Consider the following 4816-nt stretch of genomic DNA (forward strand, 5'->3'; position numbering starts at 1 on the left):
ATTGATATGATACTTGATATGTTATTACTACAATGGGATGGTCTCATTTATGCCAATAGGGGTTGGAAGGTAAGAAAAATTTTAGGGTTTAGCGAATGCACACATCTGAAAGCTGCCTACGCAGACTACGAGTAAAACTGCTAACCAATTTGATGCTCAACTGTAGAAGTCAAATGCAGAAAGCGTGTCTTTTGGCACTCGACTGCCGGAAAAACACCAGCCCATTTCCAGGCCCGTCCAGGCGACGAAGCACAACAGGAGAATGCTTTACGGTCTCCTCAGCAGTAATCTGAACGGTAACTAATACTCCCGGCGCACAGTGGCACCTGTTATAGATGCACACCGGCCGAAGTGACGGTATAGCAACAATAATGTTGTATGTATAACATGTGATTACTTAAAAGACGAAGGGTAACCTGTGAAACTGTTGCCGCAGGCAAACGTTTTGAGGTTTTGTTCTCAGCGGCCTAGTTCGTAACATCCTAGCTGCTTCATGCTTTGGTGTGCATGAGGAAGATGCTTCATGCGGCGACCGTGGCGCTAACAGCAACACCCGGCAACACAGGTGGTCCCCGATAATCTTATAAGAAACGTGTTTTGTCTGTCGGGAATAATGCTTCATCCGTTAATACTAGGTAATATTACAAGAAAATGCTGTATAGGCCAAATTAAGTCATGACAGTATAAACCTACAACTAAATTTATTTCCGCCTATATAGATAGCGTTTGGTAGTGAATATAAATTAAGCTTAAATTCTCATATCTCGATTTTACAGGTATAGTGCAGATTCCGGGCAGAGTCCGAGTAAAACAAGACGGTATAAATACGCTAATAAAAATTCATGAATAAACGGTAAAAAACGCCAGGTTTACATTCAGGAAAAGTCCCGTCTTGCTCCCCTCATTAATTTTAAGTCAGTCAAGGTAACTTGTCAGTAACTACTGATCCTAATCAAAAGGATACGCAGTTTAGAGACACTTTTTTCAGTAATTTCATTTCATGAGTCGGTCTTACGAAGCTGTGAGTAGTCAAATACTCAAGCAGTTGCTGGATAATTCGTGATTAACGCTTGATATTATCATTGTCAATGTGTTGTTGGCGTAGTGAGAATGCGCCTTCAGGTACGCTCGATACGTTATTGGGACTGTTCAGCACGCACGTTATATTTTTATGATCAGAGTATCATGGATTTTTAAAAATTTGTAAATTATAAAAATTTGAGCATAGATATTTCTTGATTTGTTATGCCCCTGTCGGAGTTTCTTCGACATTTTGGGTATGAAACTTACTATAAACATCTTTAGCTTTCAGTCCACATCGTACATTTTCTAGGTTAGCAATTTCAACATCAATATAATTATTGATAGAAAAAGGTTGATCATAAAGTGAAGAATATTTTTCACCTTATCATATCTCGGAACAATCATATTTTATCCGACAAAAATTGATATCATGATTCCGAGCAAAAATGAACGTCCCATCAATAAATGTTTGCAACCACTCACTCGATGCGGTTGATGGCGTTGCTATATTTTCTGTTACTGTTGATGCACGATCGTAAACACAGCAAAGAAACTAAGGTAACCCAACATAATTGAGTGATTATCCAAGATTTTAAGCTCGGTATTTAGAATAAACCATGGGAACTAACAATCAGTGAAATCAGCTAACCAAAGCAAAAATTTAATATAGTAAATGGAACATCCGCTAGCTCGTGAAAAAGGCAAAGCTTTTGACTACGTCTAATGAAAAAACAGACACCCCTAGCAATGATCCTTTTATATTCGATGCGACTAAAAAGGACATAAAAATGGGTCGAAGGAGGCAAATGGAAAAGGAAAACCAAACAGAAGGAAGAAGACAATGAAACCAGCCGACGACTGTTTGCTTTGTTCGCTCACTAGCGCTGACGTTGTCTTGCGCATGGAAGCATTCGCTTGAGCCTCGGAAGCAATGCCCAAATGTCGGCATCGGCAACCTAAATATACTCGACCATATATGTCTTGAGCGTCTGCCTCGCGCGCGTCAATGTCGATCGCACTACCAAAGGTATGCAGAACGCGTGGAAGACAAGGTGTGAATCAATACTGGTTATTCAACTTTTCGGCATATTTCTCCACCTATGATGACGATAAAGATGACGATGACGAGTGATTTTTATAGGGGCGTTGGGAATGAGGAGAGGGCATTTCATGTTGAACTTGATGAAACACCGGCAAAGTAAGTGACCGGCTATCCTATGTGTCGAGTATAAACTTCTGCCTTTGTATTCTAGTTTACTTCGCCTATATTTTTTCTCCAGTAGAGAACCTGCTGTCTTATAGCTATTTGTTGTTGTTAACATGTTACTACGATAAAGGTCACATTTGAGCTTGTGGTGGGCTACTAATATTTTGATGGACATGGTTTGGCCTCTTACTACTCGTTCTAAAAATAATTGCTTTCCGGCTGCGGAAATTTTAAACTACACAGTAGCGAAAAGTAAGGTTTAGCAGGGTTTGCCCGTTCCTTATTCCTTGCTTTTCGTTTCCATATATATATATATATATATATATAGTATCATAGCTGTGAAATGATCCTTGTAAATTTGCAGAATACACATTGTCCAGTCAATGTTATGGCTTTGAGCTAGGTCTAGGCTAATGACGCTTCCATCGGAACGCAGTTTTCTGACCTAAATTCTACATACGTGCTGTATCTCGAAGACGGCGTTCAAAGAACAGGGAAATCAGGCTCAAATTAAGTCACTGGACTGCGTTCTTTGGCGCATAAAGACTTTTAAAAATATTCACAGTAATTAATTAAATTCGTCTTTCACTTAGCCTTTACTGTTCGTTCATTCTTACGTAGTAGTAAACAATCCACAGATTTATACCACATTTTTTCATTAACATAGGCCCATGCTCACTCTAATTATACTAACAGTGTGTCGGAAGCAACGAAATCTTGTGAAATTTACACGTCTGATACTGGCATCTAGGGATCTATCGGACAGTTCAACGGATTTAACATAACACAAAGAATTGCATGCAAATTTGGATTTCACCAAAACTAGGCTCATTAGTTGAATTCGTTGCTGGGTCAAGAGAAGGCCTAGAAAAAAAGAATTAAGAACATTGCACCGTTTCACACCTACGTGACCAGAGCCAAACACACAGTCACGCTCAGTTAATTTCCCATTCACACACGCTCTTGTTTGTCGCTTGCCATAGACTTACTGTACGAAGGTCCCAGTTCATTTCTTATCACATCAACATCAGTCCAGAAAGCGCCGTCATATTATATCTGCTTAATATGGGCGTATTTACGTTAAGAACTTTTATCGGTTATTATCTACAAAGAATATAAAGGTTAAAAATATCCATAATCATCTGTAATACTTTCGGTGGTAGTCAATGGCATTTTTGATCGTTTCTGTTCGTCCACGATACTAATGTCGGCTTCGACCCAACTTGGATTGGTATCCACTTATATATTTAGCTATACTATCCACCTGAAGACCATTCTGCTGTTTTCTGACGCTTCGATACTCTTAACTTGTTCCTGCTATTAGTTTTCGGCCCATATCTTAAACGCCACAATGGAGCCAGTGTATATGGTGATGTATTGTTTGTCGGTACCAGATCCGATCGAGGGAAACAGGGCTCGAATCAATGACCTCCTGTATTGAGGTTATTCTTAGTAGGCCCAGTTTTGAACATTGTAAATGGCCATAGCCTTTAAACGAGGCAATCTCTGTTCGTCGATAGAAACACGGCGGCAAGAGCTGGATCGTTGTCAACGTGTGTCGTCGTGTTCCGCTGTTGGTGAACACTACTCGGGTTGTTATTGTTGTTGCTGTTGTTATTGCTGCTGCTGCTGCTGCTGTTGTTGTTGTTGTTGTTGTGGGTCTTGTGTACGTGTCGAGGAGCATCTGTCCTCGAGTTCACATGTACAAGACACGTGCAATGAATCGACTCTTCACCTTCGACAGGATGTGGAGGCGGAGGCTGTGCATTCGATCCAACGGTGGCTGTTCCTCCAGCACTCAAACTCGACGCTGTGCCGAACGGAAGCCGACGAAAATATAACGACTTCGCATCACCGAACTTCACGTCACCAAACGACCACATCTCATACAGACAGCCCGGTTTGCCACTGCCAGCGCTTCCTTTTCCAGTCCGGACCGGATTTGTCAAACATTTCTTCAGAGTGTACCGATGCGGGAAGCGATGGTCGTGCTTTTTACCGCGCATCGTCGCCGCGACGACAATCAATGAGAAGACACTTGCGCCACAACACGAGCCAATCAATATATAGGCGACATGAGCCGTCGTCAGCTTGAACTTCTTCGGCACCGGCTCATTAAGCGGCCGTCGCTCGAGCATCGTTGTACGATTGTTGTAGCCGCTGGTCGTACGGAGGTCGTCTCGCTTGAATGTGACGATGTGTGTACGCTGAGGCGCGGATCCGCTAACGGAATGATCCGGCCTGACGTCGTCGCTGTTTACGTCCTCTTCGCTTGGTAGATCCGTCGTTGTGGTGGACGTTGACGTCGATTTTCGTAAATGGTAGTTTCGCAAGGCAATCTTGAGTTTCTCAACGTTCGTATTCGATTTGAGCACGCGTGGCGAAATCGTTGACGTCGGCGTCGCTTCGGAGGCCTCGATATCATCAGATTCAAAGCTTTCGTCCACTGGCGTGCTATGTGTTGGGCGAACTGTTGTTGATCGAAACATGTTCACGTACTGGACACGTCTGGGACGCTTAGTTGTCGTCATGGGAGCTGACATGGGATTACGCGGTGGCGGCGGCGGGAGGGTCGTATGTGGCCAC

General features: G+C 42.6%; 1 long non-coding RNA gene across 9 annotated transcripts in view; it reads left to right on the plus strand.

Annotated features, from left to right (window-relative positions):
* Positions 1-1505, plus strand: part of LOC111270519 (uncharacterized) — a 4319-nt gene extending 2814 nt beyond the window's left edge. For 4 of the 9 annotated variants that reach the window (XR_002686332.2, XR_015314966.1, XR_015314963.1 and 1 more), the window contains 2 exons: positions 167-635; positions 777-1505. This is a non-coding gene — a long non-coding RNA (uncharacterized LOC111270519). The remainder of the gene's footprint in view (positions 1-166; positions 636-776) is intronic. The other 5 variants (XR_002686334.2, XR_015314965.1, XR_002686335.2 and 2 more) reach the window with 5 other exon arrangements.
* The last annotated feature ends 3311 nt before the right edge of the window (positions 1506-4816 follow it).

The sequence above is a fragment of the Varroa jacobsoni genome, unplaced genomic scaffold (genome assembly GCF_002532875.2).
Source record: "Varroa jacobsoni isolate VJ856 unplaced genomic scaffold, vjacob_1.0 scaffold_1484, whole genome shotgun sequence".
Lineage (NCBI taxonomy): Eukaryota > Metazoa > Arthropoda > Arachnida > Mesostigmata > Varroidae > Varroa > Varroa jacobsoni.